The sequence below is a fragment of the Pyrgilauda ruficollis genome, unplaced genomic scaffold (genome assembly GCF_017590135.1).
Source record: "Pyrgilauda ruficollis isolate IOZ18807 unplaced genomic scaffold, ASM1759013v1 scaffold65, whole genome shotgun sequence".
Classification (NCBI taxonomy): domain Eukaryota; kingdom Metazoa; phylum Chordata; class Aves; order Passeriformes; family Passeridae; genus Pyrgilauda; species Pyrgilauda ruficollis.
Window position 1 is genome coordinate 46,451 of NW_024528266.1, and position 25,391 is coordinate 71,841.

The 25,391-nt window shown below is 40.7% G+C and overlaps 1 protein-coding gene across 1 annotated transcript in view; it reads left to right on the top strand.

The window, feature by feature from the left end:
- The first annotated feature begins 10,091 nt into the window (after nt 1-10,091).
- CCSER1 (coiled-coil serine rich protein 1) overlaps nt 10,092-25,391 on the top strand; it is a 382,235-nt gene continuing 366,935 nt past the window's right edge. Inside the window, exon 1 of the mRNA XM_041484265.1 lies at nt 10,092-10,297. The gene's annotated coding sequence lies outside the window, so the exon portion shown is untranslated. The remainder of the gene's footprint in view (nt 10,298-25,391) is intronic.

Sequence of the window (25,391 nt, forward strand, 5' to 3'; positions counted from 1 at the left end):
AGGAGTACACTATTAAATACCTGATCACTCTTCTGCTGAAACAACCTAGGTATTTCCACGCTAGAGCACATCCAGTAGCATTATTTCCCTTGCTGTGAAGAGAACCTGTGAGGTCCTTTTAGATAATTGAGTTGCTGGGCTTTTTCACACTAATTAAACAGAAAATGTTTTGAAGTGAAGTCAGTCACTCTCGCTGGCAGGTTGCCATGTGGAATGGTGCAGGGGCAGACGCCCTCACAGCTCTTCACTGGCTACAGCATACAGAAATTGGTAGGAAAATGACTGAGTGGAAAATGGCCAGTTCTGTGGAGATGTAAGAAACAGCAACACTAGACCAATAAAAATCAACAGTGTGATTTTTTTTTTTTTTTTTATATGCAGCTGTAATTATTTTCCAGTAAAGGAGGTGAGGGGGAAGTACAAAACCTGTGATTCCCGTTGGCAGCAGCCTGCCTAGCAGAACGCCTGCCTCCTCCTCACTGCCTCTCACAGACACACATCAAACAATTGCATTAGCACTTCTGCTGCCTTTCTTCTCCCACCCTCTTTTTCACACTCTTTAAGAGCTAAAGCAGAGTGGTGTTGATAGTTGAGCCTAACAGTGAGTTTTGTTTGAACACAGCTTATCCTATCAATGATAATTTGGAAATTTCTGCATGCGTTTTCAAGGCAAGTTTAAGTAATTTTTAAAGATGCACTTCTCCATTTGCAAATAGTAAATAATTTGTTCTGTTTAGCGCTTCTCAAAGTGTGTCTTTGTGGAAAAGCTTGCTGTGGAATGTTGGAATAGGATAAAATTCTGCCTCTAATCACAGAGATCGGCTCTATGTGTTTGTGGATTTAGAATATGTGGAGTTGTAAAAGACATTTTTATCTTTTATGACTTTTTTAAAATTAAAAGGCCATCATTACAGAAGAACAAATTTTAATACTTCATCTTTATTGCCACATTTACTACTGTGGGAGCAATTTTAAGGAATGGCAGTTCAGTAACTCTAGGTGCTTTCTGCAGACAACTGCTTTTTTTTTTCCTTGACATGTTTTTAACAGTTTTTGGATCAGGCCCCAAATATGTGTAATTAGCTTTTTATAAAAGCTATTAGAATGTAATCGTCCTCCCATCTGGATTTCATGTTCTGGCTATTAATGCTACAGATGCTTTAAAATATACAGCTCCAAGCCCTGCTCTGATCCTATTAGCTAAGGCCTAAATTCCATTTTATTTTCGAAGAGCCATGGAGAAATTCTTGAGATTTTAAAAATGTACTCACCTTAGATGGGGAATGTATTTAATACTGTGGTTTTAAATAATTCACCTAATGATATGAGTCCAGTGCTGCTCCTACTAAAATTACTAGGACCTTTGCCATCAAGTTCAGCACATACAAGTTTGTGCTCTTCGTGTCTGTATTAGCAAAACACATGCACATTTGCTTATCAGCTTCCCTGGCAAGCTTTCTCTTTGACTAAGTCAGTGTGTCTTCTGCAAGGGTTCAAGTGTTGTGGTCTTATATAATCAGATGAAGACCGTATTTTCTAAATAAAATCTGTGGCCATAATTTGGTATTTTGAGTGGTCCCCCTTTTGCAAGTGGAAATACAGACTCAAAACTAAGAGTAGTCTTGAAAAGAATGTTCATTTCAGATAGAATATTTGTGGAAATCTGTGGGAATTAGTATACAATTTCTGGTATTTTAATAGGATTTAGGTTCCCAGCTCCTATATGGTCTCCAGAATCTCTGACTTATTTACTCCCCAAGATTTGCAATAAAGACCAGAATCCTGCTGGGCTAAACCACAGACCCAGTTACAGTTTCTGCCTGAAAGAATCCTCTATATATTCCTTCAAACATAGGATCTGGTCAAAGCACAGAAACCACAGGTTTGTGTAAAAATGTCCTAGGCCTACATTATAGAAAAAAATATTTTGTCCTTCTATAGTGTTTTGTTTGGTGTGTTTTTTTTTTTTTTATAATCATTTAATGACTAGAATTGTCCAATAATTTTTTTTTTCTCAAAAATTAATTCAGTATCTTGGAATTAACTAAAGGACATATGATTCCTCAGGTTTCATGGCAGGTATACAAATGTTTATTGAAGAGAGAAGCATTTAGGGACATAAGTCCATGCTGCTTGTTGAGGCATAACTTACTGTTGCCCTTGGGAGGGAAAAACACACTGCTCTTCTGTGTGTGCGTCTTAATGAACACATATTTAATATACTGGCACCTTTTACTTGCTGCAACACTCAGGTTTTCTTTTTCCATTTTTATTTAATGTCAGCTCCAATGGCACTAAGATGCCTATGGTCCAGATAGTGATGTGTTAAAGTAATCTGAAAATCTGAACACTAAATAGAGCTAGTAAGAAATATCTGTGTTTATTTCATAACTATTCTTTACATGTATCTCAGAGGGATCCTATTTATTGTCTGCATGTGGTTTGAAGATTTTCATGATAAATACAAAAGTATACTCTGGGAAGAGTAAATGGGGACATAGAAGTCAGGAAATGTTAAGATGTGTCAATTATTGTCACTATATATTAGAGAAATAAGTTTAGTGTTTTAAACAGTTTTTCTTTAATTGTTTGCTTGTGTAGGGTCTCTATCTGGTAATGTTTGGGCACTACTGAACGCCACCAATTTCTGGTACCTTTCTACACTCATCCTCTGCTTCTGCACTTGCTAAAGCTTTTGAAATCCACACTACTGAAAATGTGTCTGTTTAATGGCAGTTACCACATTTATGTGACTATAAATAGCAAAAATTAAGAAATTACCCAGGGTGATGTCAACAGACCTTTCTGGTGTCATGCTTCAGGTCGCTTAAACCGATCACCAACTGAATAGAAACTTCCACAGGAGAGGTGCAGGAGGGAGCTGGTGCCTTTTGCTGAACACCAGACTTGTCCTGTTAACAGAGATTCTCTTTTCCAGATGCATGTTTCCTGGGAAGGGATATGTGCTTTAGGGACCTGAGCCAAAATACGAGCCCGTTCAACTATTCAGTGCATGAGGCAACACTCAGCATTTCTATATTTGGGGAAGTGTGCTGTTTTTTTTCTCATACTGACTATGGTGGAGCTATACATCACGGGTGCTTGTGATGTTCATAAAAATAATACTGTGTAATAATAGAGTGTGCCATAGAGTAATAAATATCCTTGAGGATGTAAGACAAAGCCTAATAAATTCATTAAGCAGACTAGATTTCCAGCCCCTAGCAGCAGACCTTGCACTTAAATCAAAATCACAACATGCATTTGTCTTTGATAGAGACTGGGAAAGAGACTTCAAAATGAGAGGTCTGAATAAAGAAATTGCCCTTGCTTTCATAAATACTAAGTATGAATCTAGGCATAATAGACATGAATGTGGAAATGGAGGCATCTTAGCATGACTTTGTGTCTCAGTTTGATTGCACATTGTGAGGCCTGGTGGCTCGATGCCCTCTCTCCTCGAGGCTTGTGATCACACCAGCCCGTGCAGTGGCTGATGAAACAAACCCATCCCTGCTGTAATAGAAACCTGAAGTGAAATGCAAGGCACTAACCTCTTTTAGTCTTTGGTGCCAAGTTGGATATTTCCATGCAAATGCTGCTCTGTAAAAATGCAATCTCACATTTACATAGCCCTGCCTGAGACTGCACCATGCGTGGCAGCAAATACCAAGTAAGGGTGGTGCTGTGGGAAGGGCAATGAGGTGAGGCTGAGAAAGTGTTTTTGTTTGGGGGGTTTTGTTTTGTTTATTTGTCTTTTTTCTCTAACTCCAATTCAGCAAGGGACTGCCAATTCAGTACTCTCAGTTCTTTTAGTCCCTTAAGTCCATTCTCTAGCTGCAGCCACAGTCAGGGCACAGGAATGTGCACATTGATTATTCTGACATGCCATAGTGCAATAGTTCATAGATAATCTGCCTACTTCATAAAGAATTTCAAAGTTTTGGTTAAGTCTAAAAAGTTTTAATTTTAACTTGGGCATATATTTACTATTGTATTGCCATTTGAGGTCTGCCACAGGTTGGTTTGTATGAGTAGTAGAGATGTAAAAATTCTGGTTCTGCCTGTGTTTGGGGAAATATGGAGCTGGTGTTTTATGCAAAGACTAAGTCCTTTGCCTCCCTGAAAAAGCAATGGTGACCATCCAAGTTCAGAGTTCAGCTTTCCAAATTCTTGCCAGTGTGACCACTGCATGGTAGAACTGCATGGTAGAATGCTGAAATTACTGTGTATTTATTTCTAGTCTATTTTTTAGGTAGATCCCTATTCCTGAACATCAAGCTGAAAGGTTGTGTGGAGGAACACCAGTAACTGAATGAGCTTGCACATTTTTCTGGGTGTTGCCAAGATGCTGGTTATTGATCGTACAAGCCAGCTGGATAGAATAGAATTCGTGACATTTTCTTCTGATTTTGGCATTAATTCTTATTCTTTGACCAATATTTGAAGGCTTTGTAGATGTTCTTACTAGGAGACAATTTTATTTTTTAAATTTAACCATCTGAAGGATTAGATAAACAAATCTAATGTGAAGTCTGCATCAGTTAATAGGCACATGAAGAATATAGGTATTTCAGGGGAGGAATTAAAAGTACAGCTGTAGAAGTGAAAAGGAGAATTTGGGAAGGTAATGCTGGAAAGCTGGCTTTGCTCTGCGTGGGTGAATGGTAGTGAGAAAATCCTGTGGTATGGAGTACCTGTAAGAGCTGCAACAATAAACTCAGGGCTGTGGAGCCCATCTGTGCTGGAAGCCTTTCCAGTAACTGGTCTTTTAGGTGTTATTCTACATAATCTATGTGTGCACCTTATACGATTTGGTGTATTAATGTTTACAGCTGGATATTCTACATTCCTCTGCATAATCTCAGATGATGTGTACCTCTCTTTTTTTGGTTCTTGTCTCTGGTCTTTTGTCTGCAAATAGAGAAGTTGCTGCTCACTAAACCTATGAGGAAAACTTTAATAATTCCATATAAACTGAATAACTTGAGGTGATATTTTGGCCCAAGGCAAACCAAATTAATGAGACTTAAATGCAGAATTTGCTCAGCCCTCCCAGGTTCACTGATACTGAAGAGAGCTCCTGCTGTGATGATGTATTGGAGTCACAGATACCATAAAATGCAGCACATATTATTCTTTTTTAATCCTCTATTTTCTGGTACAGAATACCATGCTCAGACTATGTTTTTAATACTAGCACTCAATCTATTACAAGCAGAAATACAATTTTTCCTTTCAGCAGATTTCCTTCCTTTTCCTCTTTAGTACAATGGATAAATAACAAGGCTGGAAAGAATGCGTGTCAACTTCAATTTTGCTAAACACGTAAATGTTAAAAAAAAAATCTTTAAAAAAAATCCCTAGACAAACCAGAATATTTGCACAATTTAAGTACTAAGATCAACAGATTTACAAATATTTTACAAATAAACACTGATAGCCTGCAGAACCAAAATATTTTGTCATGGGGATCCTCCAAGTGGAATGGTTGAGAATGAAAAGTAAAACCTCATTCACACAGACTTCCGTTGTTCAAATAAAAAGGCATGGAAACACACAAGGCAGCCATTGGAGGCTTTTATTAGCTGCTGTTTGTGAAAATACAATGCTTAAGTCCTTTGGAGTCCTTCAGGTTTATGTATCCATGTGGAGCTTTGGGGATTACAATGGAGAACCAGAAGTTGGCTCACCTACTTTAGGATTAGATCCTCAGCCAGTGTGCCTAGATTTTACTGGGGAAATAGGCCTCTGAGTTGGAAGCATTTTTTGTCTTTACTAAGAGAGTTTTGCCAGTGAAACACTGAACTAAATAAACAAAACTTCATTCTCCAGTTATGGCATGTTTCTCTATGGGCATGTAAACAAATTTTACCACTAATCTAATTTAGATGAATATCAGAGCGGTAAGATTTTTACGCTTTTGATTATACTGATAACAGCAAAGCAAGCAACTTGCATATTGACAGTGTTTGAAATCAGATTAACCAGCTAAATATATTTACGAAGTTGCTTTGTTAAAGAGAAATCTTTTGGTGCTCTTCTGTGGTAGTTATGCATTCATTGGCATCACAATTTCCAGCAATGATAATATCTGCATTAACGGTTTGAAAGGAAATAGTAAAGCCAAAATAGATTAGGTGTTCTAAAAGACTAAACAAAGAAAAGTACAGGTATGGGGATTGATCCTTTTTTAGTGCCAAAATGGAGATTTTTTCATCAAAGATGATACTGTGTCTGTTATCTCACCACTGGGAGTCAAATAACATTTCTTTGTTCAATTTACTAAACTGAATTTTGAAGTGTAAGGTGCATTTATCTTTCTGAATGAACAGAAACTCTGTATTTCTAATTGTAATGGTTCCTTCTGGCTTCAGTAGTGAAGGTGGTTATAGCTCTAGAAAGTGGTGTCATTTTTGCCATTGGTGCTGAGGGAGCTAAGAGACAGTATAAATCAATTTACAGCCTGTTTAAAAGTGGGGAACAAAATGCATTAACCTTAACTCAAAAACTGCTTCAGATTATTATTATTTTATGATTAACTGACGTGGACTTCAACCTCCTTTGAGGTTTCAGTGTTAGCATGATCAAATTCATAGCTTTTAACAAACTGTCTGGTTTCAGTATTTATTCAGTACATTAGAAATACATGGAACCATACAGCAAGGGGAAGGTCACTCGATTAATCCTTGCTCCAAAGGTGTAAGTGGGTATGATCATATGCAATACAAAACTAATAGATATTGATTAGTGTGACAGTGCTTCACTGAACAGATGTCTCTTGAAAGGACAGTGGAAGCAATTTGGTACTGGAGGCTTTCTTTGTCCTCTCCTCTGATGGTAAAGTAAACCAGGACCTGGCCAGAGCACTCCATGCTCACCATGGTATGACAACACCCCTAATGCCAACCTGGCTCAAACAGTACTGTAAGAGAAAAACATTTAGTCAAGTCCATACATCCCCTGGACCTCCCAAGATGTCTCAGTGTACCCCAGTGCCAAGGTAAGGTTCTCCCAGCCCGTGGTCATGAGTCACTGCTGGGCTTACTTAGCCCCTCCAGCATACCAGTCTTCCAAAACTGGTTCCTTTCAGGGTCATAAAATGCTCCTACAAAACAGAAATTAATCTGTTTTATCCCCAAGGGCTATTTATAGCTCTGGCCAGGCCCAAAATTAATGAAGTTAGGGAGACAACCTTTGCATATCTGGTCAACTGAATTAGACAGACTAGAGCTTCTCTGTGCCCTGGGACTTCTCTCAAGAACAAAGAGATGCTTGTTTGGTCAAGGGCTGAGACCTTCAAGATCACACAGGGTTACATGCTCAACCCTGATGGACACAGCTTTTGAAACCAATTTGACCTCACATGTCTCTGCTTCCCCTGTGCCTGACTATGCTGGATCCATACCTGTGGAAACAAAACAACAAAGGGATAAAAGCATGAAAAACATTAATTCACCTTATATTTTTGGAAGGAGACAGCATCAAGCATGGGGGTAATATGAAATCCTTGGGCAGGCAACAAGGAATGAATGCCAACAGAGAGAATACAGAGAGCAGACAGCTGATGCAAGGGAATCAGACATATCAGTTGTAATGACTTTCATGACACATATCTCAGTGAATGAGAATGTCTTGATCCTGGTGAATCTGCACCTCTGAATCTGACATTTCCTTTTAAGGCTTTGTTGTGGTAGCAAAACCTAATGAAGATTTTGGTGAAACACCCTATCGTAGCCTCAAAGAGAGGCCTTCTGCTGAAGTCACCAGGGCCACACCAGTAGGAAACTGCAGGGAAGAGAGAATTAGGTTACACGTGCTTGGGGAGATCTGGGGTGTGGTGACCACAAGTGTTCCTCCTCCAGTAACTCCCATAGCAATCTGCTGGGGCCTCAGGTAGCAAACCTGCTTCAGCACAGGTATTACTCAATGCTTAAGCTTATGACCATGTTTAGGCCTTTTTTGATCCCTACTAATCCCTAGAATTTGGAAAAGGTGACATTTTTCCATACAACCGCTAGCTGCTGTCTCTGTTGTTTGTCTGTCTGTGTCACTGGACTAATCAAAGCCTTGACAGCTTCACTGGAAGCATCACTTGTGAGTGTGTCTGGAAATTCTAGTTAATCACAGGGGCTTTTTTTGCCCTTTCAGCGCAATGGCAGGAAAGAAAACTGATAGAAACCAGAGAGCTTGAGTTAACCATTAGTAGGAGGCTCTGTGAATCTTCTGCTTGAATACAAGGATGAAGGAGGGTAGGGAGATGGAGCTCAAAAATCATGCAAGACTCTTAGCAGATGCCTGGTTCAGCAAAACACAGATTTCTCAGCCTCTACAGTCAAGGCTGACTCAGCTTAACACAGTGGTTAAGTAGGCCCATAATTTCACTTGTGACAAATACCCTCATCTTCACTGAGACGACTCATGCCCTTGCAGTTGCTTAACTACTTTGTGGGTTGTGAACCACCTCTCAGGAAAGTCATCTGGTTACTGCACACTCTTGTTTGAAATTCCCACATTGTGAAAGGTAGGTACTTTCAATAATGAACACTCTTGGGGCTGTGTCACATGAAATCTTTTGCCTTTTAAATGCAGATGACAGGTTACTAAAATTGTTTCTCTCCACCTAGCATTTTTTTTTTCAGAGCTGCTATGTGCTGCATATGCCAAACTTTCTTCTGTGACTGTAAAATATTTTATCTGGTTTAGGTTTATTATCTGGCCCAAGAAGAAACAGAAATGCCTTCAGATTTGGTTATCACATTTCATTGAACAATCCTGTGAACATGTTGAACAGGTTGACAGTTATATTTAAATATAATTAGGTGTGGTGAACTCACTTGTTTCAAAGTTTAGTTTTGTAAACACATAAGCATTCAGTTTCTTGTTGCTTTCTCACCAAGTATGACACTGACCTCTGCACTCTCACAGAATTCTTATTCAGAATTTCAGTGGACCCTCATTGTTGCTGTTAAATTGTACCTGTATTTTGTCAAAATCTGTTTTACTCAAAATTTTTCAGAACTCTTTGACTCTCTTCTGGATCTGCATTTTTCTGTAGCCTAATAGTTGAAAGTTCTTTGGGTTGCAGTTGCAGTGTAAGCACAAATGTTACAGAATGAACACACTTTATTCTTGTTCAGACTGAAGTCTGCAAAGTCCATGTGTTTGTTCAATGCAAGAAGTTTTATGCGTGTTATTGTTTGGTGTGAGAGGATAGGGCACGCATCTGCAGCCTGTCACTTTAAAGCCATCACTCATTGTTCTCAATTGTTCTTGATGAGGCAAGGTAGCTCATTTTGGTGGGGGATGCAGCAGAGATCCTGTATAAATCGGCAAAAAAAGAGGGTATGAAAACTCAGTCATATTCCTTAACTATTCGTCAGAGAGAACACGGCTATTTCTCTGCTTTACCTTATCCTTCTGAATTGAATAAGGACCTTAATTCATTACATCTAAATGCCATGTATTTGACCTCTGCCCTCGCCCGATATTCCAGGGAATCATTCCTGCTCTTAGAGCGGTGCAGCCGAGACTTGTCCTTGGTGTGGAGCTGCTTCTTCAACGTCGTTTCCTTATTCCCTCCCTACGACCAGCAATGCACCGGGATGGCCACGGAGCAACTGGGAAATAATTACAAAAGACGTCTATGGAAAAGAGGACGAGGAAGTGAAATCAGAGGGCTCCGCCGTCCTTCGGGAAAGGGAAAAATACGTACAAATCCCTGAGCAGATGGTGAGTGTAAACACACCGGAGGGAGCTGAGTTCCTCCCGGGGGGAGCTCGGACTTTCTCCTCTCCGCTGCTCGCCTCTCGCCCGAAGAGGCCGGGGGAGCTGCTCCTCCCGGGGACACAGGGACACGGACAGACAGGGGGCAGCGCACACACAGCCGCACAGAGTACACGCTCATCACCCCTCATACACAGACAGACACAGACACGCAGAGACCGAGGCAGGTCCGCTCCGCGCCGCGGGAACACGCGCCCCGCACCGGCACACGCGCGAAGCGCCGCCCCGGACCGCCCCCGCATCCCTCCCTCCTCTCCTGCCGCCCTCCCTCCTCCCCGCCCGCTGCGCACACACACGCACACACACACACCGGCCGCAACATGACGGGCCGGCGGACAGACTGACAGACCGGGGCACCGCAGCTCCGCACGGATTATTCTCCCCGCGCCGGGGCGCCGCGGCGGAGCAGCGAGCCAGCGGGGCGGGGGCGGTGCCGCGCCGCGCTGCCAGGGGGGTCCCAGCCCCCGCCGGCGAACGGCGAGCGCGTCGGGCGCTGGAGGAGCCCGGCCAGGTAACGCGTCCCTCGCGGGCGGTATTGCCGGGCACAACCGGGCCAGGCCGCGGGGCGCCGCCGGGTCCCGGGCGTGCGGGTGCCCCGGGGCGGCTGGGCCGGGTCGCCCCGCTCGGCAGGTGCCGAGGTGATCCGGCGGGTGTCGCCCCGGGGCGCGGGCGGCCCCCCTGCCTTGGCCTTCGCTTCCCCGCCCGCGGGGCGGCGGCCGCCGGGCGCCCTGCGCCGACCCGCGGCACGGCTGCGGCGGAGGATCGGGGCTGCCGGTGCCGCAGCTCCGCGCTGATCCCCGGCAGCCGCGCTCCGGTAGCGCCGGGGATTTGCGAGGGCGGGCGGGCGGCGCGGGGATAGCGGCACCGGCGGCTTTGTGGCGGGGCGGCCGCAGGTGTCCCCGGGGCTGGCCCAGCCCGGCCGGGGCTGCGGTGCCGCCGGGGTGGCCCGAGGGCAGTGCGGGGCTGGTCGGGCCCGGCCTGCGGGGGACACGGCGCGGGCTGCCGGTGCCCGGTGCCCCGCTGGCCGTCCTCCGGCCCCGCTGGTGCAGGTGACGGGGAAGAAATCCCATCCTTTTTTTGTTTATTTTTTGGTGTTTCTTCTTTCCGTTCCCCCCCTTTTCCCTCCCTGTGTCTGTGTTAGGCAATCTGCTTAACCGGTGAAAACGATAAGAAGTGGTTTCAGAAAAGGGAATGGGTAGGGCTTGGCCACTGGCTGTCATGTGTGACCTTTGCCATGGATTTGGAGGCAGGAGCTGGAGGATGCTGCATGTGGTTTCCAAAATCGCATGGCAAGCTCAAAAAGTGGAGCAGATGGTGATGGTAGTGCTTATTATGGAAGAGGTTTATGGAAATCCTTTATTTCCTTTAGACAGTTTTTGTTTTGCTCCTCCTAGCTAAAGAGGTTGTCTTTGACTTTTGGCAAGGAAAGGATGTTGCTGCAAGTTGTCTTGCAAAGGAATGGGGTTATTTTGCTCTTCCACAGAAAAGGGATCCCCCCTCCCTCCCAGCTTTATGTCTCTCTTTCTCCTTTGGGATTGACAGCAATAAGTGTCTTGGCATAGACAAACTGCAGTATGCTTGATTTTCTTATTGCACACCTTTATAGTTGAATGTAACTAGAAAGGAGACTCAGAGTATTCTCTTATCCCTCTCTATGCCAGATGTGTTTTTCTATCTAGTATATATTGCACTTGAAGTGTTAAAGTCTCAGGGGGCACGGAGGTGGGGATGTGAGGCAAGGTCTGCTAGTTACTTCAAACAATTCTCCTTGCTCATACTTAAGAAGGAGAGAAAGGAACATGTTGTAAAAGCAGCTGAGGAATATATAAAAGTGAAATATTAATGAACTGAAAAAGCTCAGGTAGCAAAGACGTTGTGCCTAATCATTCAGGAGGGTTCTTGTACTCTTTACAACTCTTCATTGTATGTGTTCCTGTACTACAAATGCAGTTGGTATAAAGGATGGTAATGTTTGTATTTATTTAACTGGAAGCATTAGTAGTACATTTTGGGGTTTTTTTGGCATTAGTGATTGTCTCTGGAGCATCTTCCTTTAGCTGTGATTTTTAAAGCTGTTGTAATAAAGGGAATTATCACAAAAACAGTAAAAAATACTTCAAGAATATTTTCTTGGAAATGTAAATGGGAAGGGCTGACTCAGACCTGGAATAATCCAGAGGAACAACTAGTCTTGGAAAGTCCTCTTAGAGACATCATGATCACGGCTGAGACATTATTAATCTCTCACATCCCAGAGAACAACATCCCATAAATAGGCAGCACTGTCTCAGGAGAAGGCAATAATACACAACTGTCCGGGGTCTGCTGAAAGTGAGACATAGAAGCAAGGGGTATTTTCTGCCAGCTGAGGTTCCTTTACCTCTTTGTGTCTGGAGTGCAGAGTGGTCCCTGTAGTTTGATTAACTTCCCCAGTTTGGCTTGGAAGGAAACCAAGTGCAGCAGCTTTCTGCCGTAGTTTGAGGGAATTTAGTTCAGTGGGAAAGTCAGCCCACAGGGCTAAGTGTTGTAACCCTGGCTGTAATCCTTGGCAGGACATTTTGGAGTAGCTTTTGGTGCCTTGAGTGAGGCCTGCCTTCTGGAGAGCTCGGTGCAGGCCTGAGTAGGCAGCAGATACGGGCAGCTGTACCAGACAGATGACCTGGAACAGCACATAGGGCATGTACCGTGTCTGATTTACACGAGTTAATGCTTGGTTTTTAAGTCTGTTAGTCACAGAAGATGCTGAAAAAGCATCTTGTATCCTCAGGTCTGTGCATGTGGTTGTGTGAGAGCAGGATCTCTTGTGCTGTGTAAGCTGCGTGAGGGTGGATTTCTCGTTTTTGATTTAAATCTAATGTCACATCAGCCTTTGAAGTTGATATTGAAGAAGTTAGATTTGGCAGTGTTTTGGAGCTTTTTCTGCCTGAGTGTTTCATAAAGCGAAAAAGAGATGTAGAGAAATTGCTCCATTGGGCAAAATTCCCACTCTTCCATGAAAGTTCTTGGAAGATACTATGGCTTCGTTGGATTAGCCCATCTGGAGTACTAGAAAGGATAATGGCCACTGTATATTTTTTATGATGTTGGGGATTACAGAGATAAAAGTAAGTTACTAAGAAAAGCATTTTGTAAAATTAAACTCTATGATAGTTTTTAAAAATCATCAATCTACCTACGTATTCTAGAACCATGATACTTTTCATAGTGTTTAATTGGATTGTTTTTACTGTAATTTTGGAGGCCTCCTAATAAAAGGAGGCTGTATTTACCTTCCCTTGAGGCAAGGGAAGAAGTGAATGTTGCACTGTGGTTTTTCTGAGGTTGATTGACACTACTAAAGCACGACATGAAATAATATTCATGTGTCACTGAACATATCAGTGGAGAAGAAACCCTGTGAACACTTAGTCAAATTAAATAGCAACCAGCTTGTTGTGGTGAGGAGCTGAATATCTTCTATCTTCTTCTAAGAAGTTACTCTTTGTTGTAAGTTTCAGTACATCAGGTCCTCCCCTTGAGAATAGTTTTGCTGTAATTGGAGGGGCTCATCATCAGGTGGGAGGGAAACAAAAGGAAATAGACACATAAATGGCAGATAGGGGCTGGGTTTGTTGCCTGAAAAGTGACTGCAGTTTCTTCAGGTTTTTCTCTCAATATTGCCTTTATTTGGCAGTTTTCTGCAGTGACAGTAAACTGGGTTACCTTGGTAAAGTAAATATGTTTTGTGTTAGACTTTAGCTATTGAGTGTACTGGCTGTGTGAGACGGCATGTAAAATAACAGAACTTGCAAGTACCTAAAATGTATATTGTCATTTGTACTGGTAGGATTTCATATATATTCCTGTGCTTTAGCAAGGGCCTTTAACTTTGAGTATGGAAGATGCAGCTGTGTATTTTACAGGCATCAGTATTAAACTTCTGTAGCTGTTTGGTAGTTAAATATGTGGTTACTTTTACTTGCTGCTTCTTAACTTGCTCTCATTGCACTACATAGTGGGCTATGTTGGTTAGATAAGACAAACTCACTCCATGACTGAAGGCTGTAGTATCAATTGTCTGTTGTATGGCACTGAAATGATAAAAATAGTAATAATGATAATAGCAGTAGTAGCAGTAGTAATAATGCTTTCTATGAAGTCTGCCTTTACCTGAAACGTGACTGTCTGACGGAGGATAGTTGGTTTATAGGAAGGGAAAAGAAGCTACAGGCAGGCAATGAGTAAAAGTAGTGAAGTCCTAGATGTGAAAGAAGTAAGATTTTTATTAAATGTGCACTGCAGTCTTGTTGCATGTGTTTGTAATTCTGCACAAAAACTAAAACCTAAAAATTAAAACCACACTGTTGAGAGGGATTACCAGACAGGAGTGATGATAGTTTTGTATCCAAACATGTTGCCTATACATGTTGCCTATGTTTTTGCCTTGATTATTGCTATGAAGGTCCACATTAGTGTTGAGGTATGGACATGTAGTTCTTTTCCTCATACTTGGGACATTGAAGCAGTGATGTGTGGAAGTCACACAGCTGATTTGTGATAAAGACAGTTGAACTGGAATATGCATCCCAAGTTCCAAAGTCTTATCTTAATGGATTAGTTGTATTTATATAGTTTGATAACTTGGCATAGATGTGGAAACTTGTTACAGATCCAATTACAGCATTGTGTGTCAAGTTATGCAGATTTTCTCAATAAAGACTAATTACTATCAGGTGATTTTTTTCAGTCTAGGCAAAAGAGCTTTTCCTGGATTTTTCTTGTTGTTAAGTTTGAGAGAAAGCAGTTTTGCACTCATAGGATGTAATGATGCTTTTACATAATTTAAGGAAATACCACTTAATTTTTTATAATGCTCTAGCATATCAGGAATTTGAGATGCGGCTCAGCCAGTAATGCTTCTGAGGATCACAGCTGTTTTCCAGTGTAAAGAACCAGTTGTGACAGACTGGTGGGAAGCTTTTAAAAATGCTCCTTTATAAATTTCAGTAGTGCAAATCATTGCTTCTGAAAGTATCTTGTTTGGTTCTAGTGCATATCCAGCTGTGACATTTTTTGCTTATTTCATGCTTGTTTTTGGGTCCCTTTACTGATCCTAGTTTGATGTGCCATGTTTATGTGATCTCGTTAAACATTTTAATAAGAAAATAACAGCTCTAAGTGATGTACTGATTTTGTATAGTACAGTGGGATTTAAATTTGGGTGAGAGTACAGAAGTATTCAACAGGTTTCTCATCTGTGTGTTGCTTGTGGCAGAGTCCAAACCTTGTAATTTAGCTTGTAAATTTAGCTAAGAAGCAATGACATCTGTTCAGATGTCACCTCCCAATGATGTTAAACTGTCACTGTCTGCCATGCCAGCCAAATCTCACACTGAGAGAAAGATGAAGTCACCCAGTACCTCCAAAATATGGTCAGAGAGAGAGGTGTGCTGTGCTGAGGTGGCAGTGGCAGTCTCTGCCTACTCTGCCAATATCCAAATGCACCAGCAGTTTGTGCTTTGTATTTTGTTCTGTGTGCTAGGTACTAATCCCAAATTCTAGAGTGTCTTCTAGCTTTAATTTGATGCAGTACCAATTTGTGGGGCTATTTTTCAGAACTATACTGCCTCATTTGTTTATTAATTTACAGGTTTTTTCCTTATTTTTTTTTACTAAATGACTGTCAAGGAGAGAGTAGAAGAGCAAAGTTTTACCATCTACTCTTGAAGAAGTTTTGGCCAGTGGCAGAATTGCTGCTGATTTGAATAGGAGCCTTGGTCACTGTTTTGTCTGGTTTTATGACTTTAAAATATGCTGGCTAGATTCTTGATGACCTGCTGGACGTGTTGTGGCACAGAGGCAATGGAAATAGAATAACAGTTCTGCCAAAAATGGATTGCCTTTCATTTTTTTTCTATTAGTTGTCACCACATGTATTACTTTATTCTGTTCAAGAACATTTATTTCATTGTTAACACAGAAGCTTTAAATAAGAATGCAGTGTATATATTGGAAGGATGAAAATGCTAAGAAGCTAATTTCATTTGGAGTATTCAGAAATATTAATAAACTGCCTTGGAAAGCAAATTCTGCTGTAATATATTCATGTTTTTTTCCCTTGATTTTGCTGAAGGGAGGTGAGTGGGAGAAAATGGCAATAGGGAAAATGATGTGGCGTTGTCCATATTTATTTCCAGTAAAGGGACACTGCAAGATGATGTGCATTCTTTCCCATCCATTGAGACCTCTCAAATACTTTGAGTGCAGATCATGCATAGCTGTGAGTGTAAGGTATCAATTGTGCTTGAAGTGACATGTTAAGTTTTTAGTATTTCTTGATCCTTAAACCGACTGTGTTTTAAGTTGGGCCACCCAGCATCTGCAGGAAATGGCATGTGCACGTTGATATCATGTAACATACATTAGGGTCAATTTGCATGTGGAAGCACAAACATTGTGATATAATAGAATCATAGGATCATTAGGGCTGGAAATGACCTCCAAGATCGAGTCCAGCCTTTTATTCAAATACCATGGTGCCCAATGAACCATATCACAAAGTGCCGTGTCTCATTTTTTTAGTACTTGCAGGGGCTGGGACTCCACCACTCTCCTGGGCAGACTGTTCCAATGCTTAACCATTCTTCCAGTGAAGAAGTTTTTCCTAATATCTGCTGTGAACTTCCCTTGGTGCAACTCCAGGCTGTCTCCCTTTGTCCTGCTGACAGATGGGAGAAAAGGCTGACCCACGGCCTTGGGGTGCCTGAGCCACAGCCTCATTTCAGATAGTTGTGGAGGGTGATAAGGCCTCCCTTGAGACTCATTTTCTCCAGCCTGTAGAACCCTCGGCCTCTCCTCATAGGGTTTATCTTCCAGACCCTTTACTTGTTGCAGGACTATTTGCTTGTTTGGAAAAAAACCCACCCAACAAGTGAAGGCACACCTGCATGTCCTCCAGAGGCAGCCTTTGAAGGCATTCCAGTTGATTTCTTCTGTTAGAGGTTACTGAACTGTCAGGGATCCTGGGCTGGGAGAGCCATGTAGGGATCTCCTGTTCTCTTCTGGTTTTGCTGTTTTCCTATGTAAAAGTAAATGTGGTATAAGGAAGCTGATAGCAGGCTCTGCCATCTCTGTAAATAGCAAAATAAAATGCTTTTGTTGTACATGAATTTAAATTTTGAATTATGTGAATATGTAGTGTTTTTTAGCTAGTTAGTACAGAGGTTACCCTGTGAGTAGGACATTCAGGCATCCTAATTTGTTATGGTTTTGAACCCGTTTTTTCAGTGTAGTGGCTGCGAGCTCAGGGAGAAATGTTGGCGCCATAGCCCAGCGGCAAAAATGCTACTGCTTTTAATGAGGCCTTGATTATACCCTTAAATAATATTTTACTGTATGTCTGTATGCTTTGTGCAACATTATTTTTTTCAAAGACTGATTTTCAAAAGATACTGGGCTTGTACTGTTTTGATGGTTTTTGTTACATCATTAAATTCTTAGTACTTCCAAAAATTAGATTATAAGAATGTTTCTTACAATAAGTAAGTCCAAAAGAGGAGGAATTATAGAATGTTTAAGACTGCAAATACAATAGATGTGAATAAGTTCAGTGTCTGAAAAGAAACTGCTTTGTACCTGTAGGAACCTATTCTATGCTAATGGTGATTATGCAAGAGGACAACACAAGGCATTTAGAGTTTTTATGAAATCCAGCTGGAGGAGAGGTTCAAAAGACCAGGGTAGTTAAAATGATTGCCTAAATTTAACCTTTTCAGAAATAGATGGATGATGGGAAAGTAGAAGGAAGAATACAAGATTTAGGAAAACTATTTGAAAGTAATATTGGCTGAAGAGTTGTGAAAAACATGTAGATGAGCAGTAAATAATAGAAATATGAAGGAATTAGTTTGTCAGGTGATAAGTGCTGGCACCACAAATGGCTTCTTTTTACCTGCTAATCTTTATAGCTAGCAAAGTTGGGACATTTGCCGAGATGGGGAAGAAAAGGCCACAGAGGAGATCTGGTGGGGAATGAAGGGAAAATCAGCAGTTCTGTTCTCCCAGCTCTCTGCCTTTACTCAACCACAAAACGGGTGTTAGAAGAAATTTAGGGATTAGTCACATGAGCTGCAAGACAATCTTTGTTGTCTTTAAATCCTCATCCCAACCTCCTGATCTTGGTCAATTATGGCTTTGGTGTCTGTCTGTGGCAGCATCTCAGCAAATTTCACGCCAGTCTTTAGTACTTGCTCATGGCCCTTAATAAGGGAGCAACGTACAATTGTCTGTTAATGACAGGCTTTGTTACAGATTAAACTTTTAACAAGCAGAAATCAGAACCAGAAGCTACAAGGCTGTTTTACACTGTCAGGTCTGCAGCTCTGCAGCGCTTGTGTCTATTTTTAATAGTTTGTTTTGCTAGTTAGCTCTTTTCATTTAGTATTTGCCACGAGCTAAGAACATGCAAATAACCACCTTACATGGCTTAGCTAAAGGCCTAATAACTTATGCATCTGAATCCTCTTTGTCAAGAGACATGTATCATTTTTACAAGTAATACTTTCAATTTCAGGCTGTTAGCAGGTGAATAAGACTAGGATGTTAATATGTAAGCAACCCACAGGATGGGTTAGCTAAAAACTTCATTCAAGTCATATTAACATAATATTCCCAAGACACTGTGGGGATAAATTTTCTGGGGTAAATACTGCATACACATGTATGTATATACATGTATGTTTGTGTGTATATATAAAATACAAATGTTTTTAGTGAAAGAAGGTTAGTAGTGGTGGTTTCAGTTGAAAGCTATGCTGTTTTTAATATGAAATAGTGAATGGTTCAGAAAAAAAGAAAAGGATTTCTTTCATTTATTGCTTTAGAAACAGTAAAATTGAAACAGAAATCCACTCTCAGATATGCAAGTAGGGGCCAGGGGTAGGCAGAAAATAATAACAGCCAAAAAAAAAAAAAGCTACTTATCCTGGTTTTAAGTAGTTTATTTTGTTGTGGACAAGATGTTTTTCAAAGCTGTATACTGCAATACACACATTATTTGTAGCCTTAATTGGAGAAGGTCTTAGGATGATAGTGTCTGTTGAAGAAGGTGAGCAAGAAGTAACTGTTGGAAAAGGGTATGAAAATTTTAGGTTTTTGTCTATTTTCTCATGCTTTCATTTGAATTTTATTGACATCTTGCATTATAAATATTTAATTTTGATTTTGTATGCTTTGAAAATAGTTAGGGGGGGGGGGGAATGTATGTATAAAAGAAGCAATTCCCTAATCATGATAATGATTCTTACAGTTGGCATAGGACAATGCATGTGACTTCTAAAATGCTGAAGTTGAACACCAGAGAAACTGTAAAACACTTACACAGCACTATATCTTCTGCAGCATTTTCTAAATATAGACTAAATCCTTGTCATAAAGAGTTTGTATAGTTAAAATAAAACAAGACTTGACATGACACAGAGCAGCTTGAGAGAGGCATGAGAGCTGTAGGTGAGGAACTGTTAGAAATTAAACAGCTGTGTCAAGTGAAGGGTTTTTGGAAGGCGTGGAATGGTAGTGAAGATGGCCACCCCTTTTGGTTAAGAAAAAAATAAAGGGAGTTTAAACTCCTTTTGTTGCCTAGTTTTTTTTATTAGTAGGGTTTTAGAAACCACTGTTTATTTCTAATTTGGATAATAAAAACAGTAACTATATGAAATCTATGGAAGTTTTTATTTGGTAATAAGAAAGGAATTTAAAGCTGTTGTCAAATGTATGCATGTGGGTCTAGATCCTCAGCTCTGTTACAGCTTCCTTCAGTGCATGTATTCCTTGTAGCTCCTTTTGTATTTATTAGGCTGAGCAGTGGCTGCTGATGGCAGTGGAAGAAGGATGGAGTAGGCAGAAAATGCAATAGCTTTTGATCTGCAGTGCCTCTAGCACCCTTTCCTTGGTATGTTGTTGGTTCTCCTCTGTTCCTCTTGAAACCGGGTTTCTGGCCTAGTAGTTAAAAATGAAGCTTGCAAACCTTTGGTAAATTACGCTGCTTGGAGAAAAAATGAAAGCACATTACAGAGAAAACAACTTATCCTGATTTTCTATGGAAACAATACTGGCTTATACTCCTGTCCAAGGATCCTACTGCACAAGCTGCACCAGGTGTTTCTGAACTTCTTGGTTGCTTTCAGGGATGTTTGACAAAGGATTGCAAGTCTTAAAAATTAATTGACGTTTTACTGAGTTTTGAGAAATTTGACGAGAGATATTCATGTAAATTCTCTGGCTGAGAGAACGGCTGCATTTTATGATCAGTATCAAAGAGTCCACCTGGGAGAGGAGCCCTGTATGTGTCCCAGCTGCTTGCAGCTTCTTAGACATTGAAATGAACGAACCACAATATGCAAACCTGTAGGTAAATAGGCCTTGTTAGGTCTGGCATTCATAATGGCATATGAGGGGAAAAAAAACCTGTGTGCCTTTCTTAAGTTGTTGTTTGTTTGGGGCTTGTGATTTTTTTTTTCTTTTTCCAAATGGTCTTCCTCCCTTCCCCTGGGTTATTTTATATCACCTTTTTGAAAGTGTGCGGTGGAGCGCTTATTCAGGGTGTTGTACTGACGCCTGCTTGATGAGAATTGATTTGTTTAAGCCCTTCTGTTGTATCCATTTACAGCACCTGAAGATTTGCTTCTCTTTTTTTTTTTTTTTTTTTAATTACTTACTTAGCTGAAGTCCTCAAGCAAGCATATTGCAGCTATGAACCTTTTATTTAATTCAGCTTTTGACTGGAAAGATACCATGTATTGTGTTTTTTAATTGGTCTGTTCACATTGACACTCAGCACATCTACTGCAGAAGCCAAGAAGGCCAGACTTCTTTTTGTTCTGCAGAGTCAGAAAAGAATAGAAAGCCCAAACAAACCCTGCTGTGAAGAAGGCACAGTTGAATTGGTTTTGCTTTGAACTAACCTGAGTGCTCGAAAGAGCAGACAGAAGCTGTGCCTGCTTAGTGAAATGTGTGTTGGGCTGGCTGGCCGTAGTGTAATAACTGAGGGAAAGATCCCAGTTACAGATGCTCAGCTGAAGGTGGGAAACCAGTAATTTATGTGTGCTCTCTTGCCATTCAGCTTCTCTCTGGTACTTTTGGTTTGAGAAGGTTTGTTAAACATAGGGAAGTAGGAGAAAACTTCAGAGGCATCTGCTTTTCTGTGCAGTAACAAAACACTTATCAATTAGTTGTGAATGCAAAATCCAAATATTTGTATTCAGATGGAGTGCATTCCTTCTGAAGTGTTTTGAGTGGTTTGTTGCTCTAGTAGAAAATAGGCTTAGAAATAAAGCAAGGAAGTTATTGTGTCAAGAGAAACTTAATGGAACCTTATGTTTCAGTACTTCAGTCTTTATGCTAAGATTTGGAAGCATGTTACTTTTCTGAACTGTACCTGAGCAAAAATTGTGGTGAAGAACATACAGAAAAAATGTTGAAGAGAGTGGCTGTGAAAAATAATGATATTATGTGTTTGGCACAGTAACAACATCAAACCCTTCCTCATGTGTTTATTTTGGAAAACAGTTTGGGCAGGGCAGTACTGTGATTATTCAAGTCATGTTTGGATATAAAATGAGCTTGGTTTGCTCTGTCAGGCAGGTGTTGCTGCATTCCAGTAAAAAACGTTTGCTGAGCTTGTGTGCAAAAAATGCACCTGTTTATGGGAATGACAATTTCAGCTGAGATAAACTGCTGTGCAGGCTACAGCAAAGTGACTCAAGGGTGAACCATCCTTTTTTAAGCTGGGATTCTTCCTTTGGCACTGTGATAGTTTTGCCTTTGCTCCTGTTAGTTGTGCTTCAGTCAGTGCTGGTTGTACTTCAGTTGAGCTCTGGTTACTGTATGTGTGTGTTAAAAAGACCTTTTGTAATTTATGTATTATGAATGATGGTTATTGAGGAAAGTTATTTCATGGGCTACTTTATTATCTTGAATACAGCAGCTTGTAATACTTAAGGGTTTACCAGAGGGATTTAATGAAGCTGTGACAATAGAAACAATTACAGGGGTGGTAGAAAGAATCCTTGAATGTATTATTTTTATTTCCCTGGAGTTAATCTTCACATATCAAAGTAAATTAACCAGAATATGCTGTGTTGATGTCTTCTGGATTCCCAAGTCAAAAGCTATTATGAACAAAATGTGATTCTCTTTATTCCCTGTCCTACAATCCTGTCTCAAAGTATGCTCTTAGTGAAGTCTATATAGGTGAACAGAGTAATATTCTGCATGCGTTTCTGGTATTAAAGGAAAGACACTAGTCTCTGGGATATGTACAGGTAAAATTGTTTCAGGAAGTATTTTTGCTTCCTGAATCTTCAGCTCCTGTCACCCTCTCAGTCTCTATCCAGCTGGCTGGTGTCACCCATTTCCTGCTCTTTGTTATCCCAGGGGTTGGCTGTTCACAGCATCTTGTTCAGATTTTCACCCAGAGCTCAACTGCAGCTTGCAAGCCCAGCTACCTGCACCAGGCATATTCCACGACACTACTCTAGAGTGTTTGCATGCCTCACTTTGTCCCTGTAATGCCCTCGGGGATTGCTATTGGAGTGGCATTTGCTGAAGAGGTCAAGTTTGTTGGAAATCGAAATTGTAACTTGGCTGGAGATGAAAGAGAATATATTTTGTATTTGTTTATTTGCCTAGGACTAGATACGTGCAGAGATGAATTTCAGTATAATCCTCAAACTGCTTACTATGTTGTGCTAATCCCTACAGCTACATCTGATGACAGAAGAAAAAAGGCCACTGGTAGGCTTGAAAAGTTTCTGCCATCTGTCCTGGTGCTCACTCTTGGTTCACCGTAAGGATGTATTGTGAGAGGCTAGACAGCTTCCCTGTGTGAGGCCAGCAGCCTCTTAGGCTGTTTTTACCTTCTGTCTCTCTTTTGGACTCTGTTCAAATAGAGCAGCATGTGGTCTTCTGTTTTACCAGGACAATGCAGGTCCTCATATCCTATGCTTCAACTGTTTAACCTAGCAGCTTTGGATTTGGGACCTTCTTTTTATTGTTGAAGTTAAAACTTGCAGTGGAGTTATCACAAGGAAGAGATGTTCTAGTCTGTTCTAGCAAGAGGAACAGTGTGCTTTCTTCCTAAATCCTTGGGATTTTCGTTCTTGTGGAATGGTTTCACACTGCATCCCCTTGTTAGCTGAGTGCATCTCCAGATCCCTGCCATATAAGTGACTGTACCCTTTGGGTGTGGTCTGCATCAGGCTCCTCCTTTGTCCTCATCTGACCCTTCACAGTTTCTGTCTCTTGGGGAGGTCTGCCTAGATTTGAAACCACAGAAAGAGCGGGATAACATGTACTTCTAGCAGGACCACAGCTTTCCTGCAGCTCCTAGCCTGCTGTCTGGTGTGCATGAATTAGTGTAGTTGAAAGGAATAGGATTACTTGTGACTGTGTGGAGGAGCAGACTGATGTCTTTGGGAGAGCTGAGGAGGGTGCACTACTTAGAACAATGTTGTTCATGCTGAAGTGGTTAATTTTCATTCATCTAAATCACATTTTGTTCATGTACTGAGTGTAACAAACACAGTGTTATTAAAGCTAGTAACAACCACCATGGCTTTTGAGAAAATACTATCATTACTGAAAAGCTGGGTTAAGCTGTCCCTAAATCCAAAAGTAATTCAGGCTGCTAACGGGGTTTCAGGACTCTTCCCTAGAAAGTGCAGACCAGGCAAGTGATGGAGATGGAGAAAATAATATACAGACACCAAACTTCAGAGCTAATCCCTGTATTTTAAACATTCAATGAATAATTTAGCAAAATATTTTAAATATTTAAAATGTATTTAAAGCACCCTTTCAGCAATTCTTTGGATTTTTCTTTCTAATCTTTTTGATTCTTGATAGAGGTTTCAGGTATGCTGTTATTTCCACCCCTTAGGCTATAATGAAATGAAGTATTAGTTCAAGATATGAATTTGTTGATGTCACTGCTTGGGCAAAGTTAGGAATGGAGACCTAAAGGATTTTAATTTTATGATGGAAATCCGTAGTAATAAAGTTGTGGCTTTCATAGAAGAAATTTGGCTTAATTGGAGTTATTCATACAACTTGATGGGAGGAAAGAGTGCTCTTAGAAAACATGATGAAATAATGATCAAGTTTTAAAGTTTTTTGCCTCCACAATGTATACATTCGCTAGATCAGTTGTGGTGTGAAAAATGGTATTGGTAAGGTTTTTTTATGCTTAAAAATTTCTTTTTTTGTTTATTATTTGTCACTGGCTGTGGCAAATGAAAGTAGCTGTAGCCAGCTTAAAAAAAAAAAAAAATGTAGCGTGCTCTTGACACAGTGTGTGTGTAAACTTGAAACTTCATGCCAAAATGTGCGTTGATGGTTAAAAGTGTGTGTTCTAAAGGGAATGCAGGACAGGGTGATGTGAAGTCCAGTGAGTGTTACCACTTATGCAGAAATTCTGGCATGAAAATGGAAGGAAAATATTTTGGGGGGGATTGGTATCTTATGTTTTTCCTGAGGATAAGATTTTGCATGTGCGTGAGATGGGTGTGTGGCCTGGCTGCATCATAGGAATGGCTGCACCAGATCCAAGTTCTGCCTTCACAACACACCCTCAAAAGTGTTTAAAACTGCAGAAATGTAGAACTGGAGGTCTCTGTGAGCGCTGGTTATGTCTGCAGTGCCCAAGGTAATGCAAATTGCATGAGCTGACAATCTTATTCTGTGAGCTAAGGGAGCACTGCTGATCTTTTTGCTTTTTGAACTTTGATAATCCACTGTCCCACGTGGCTAAACAAGGGAGAGGGATCTTGTTTTCTGCGTATCTAATGATGGAAGCAATTTCTTGGCAGCTGAATTAATTTCAGATTCTGTAACATGACTTCAGATTAACATTAGATTTTTCATAGCTAATGGTCTTGTAGACTCTCAACTCTATTCACAGGAAGAAAAAATCCAGTCTCTAGAGGTATTTGTTCTTTACGTCTGATCTCCCCTATTTTCTTACACAGTGAGTGTGTGACAGTTTGACCCTTTAATAGATAGAGGTATGAAAAGCACCGTGGTTGTGACTAGCATCACTTCTTTTCAAAAATTAATTCTTAAACTTTGAGATTCTACATGAACAAAAAGGTTGTTGGTGTATACATAATAAGAGGAATTCAATTTCAGAGTGATCTGTGCTGCATAATAAGATGAACTCACTTGTACAGGGTTCATTTTAATAAGCTAAATGAAACATTGAATGAATAGGAAGCAAAGATTTAGGTCACTCTTAAACTACATTAGGAAAACAGCGACTCACTGAAGTAGTGGGTCACCAATCCCCTTGTCATACAGGGGATGGGGTTACAGTGTGTCTCTGCGTGGGGGACTACTGAGCAGAAATCAAGGAGGTGTTTTTTGTGCTGTATGTTTTGTTAGTGAGGCTTGTTGGATCAAGTCAGTTTGGTGTCTTACATGGAAAAATAGGTTGTTCTTTCATGGAGGATTTAAAGAAAATGAGGGAGTCTTCTTGTAAAATCAGAACATGTTTTACCCCTAGGGGTTAAAAAAGGTCTGCTTGTTTGATTTAACAGGAAACAAAAAAAGAACTTATGAATACAAATATGGAA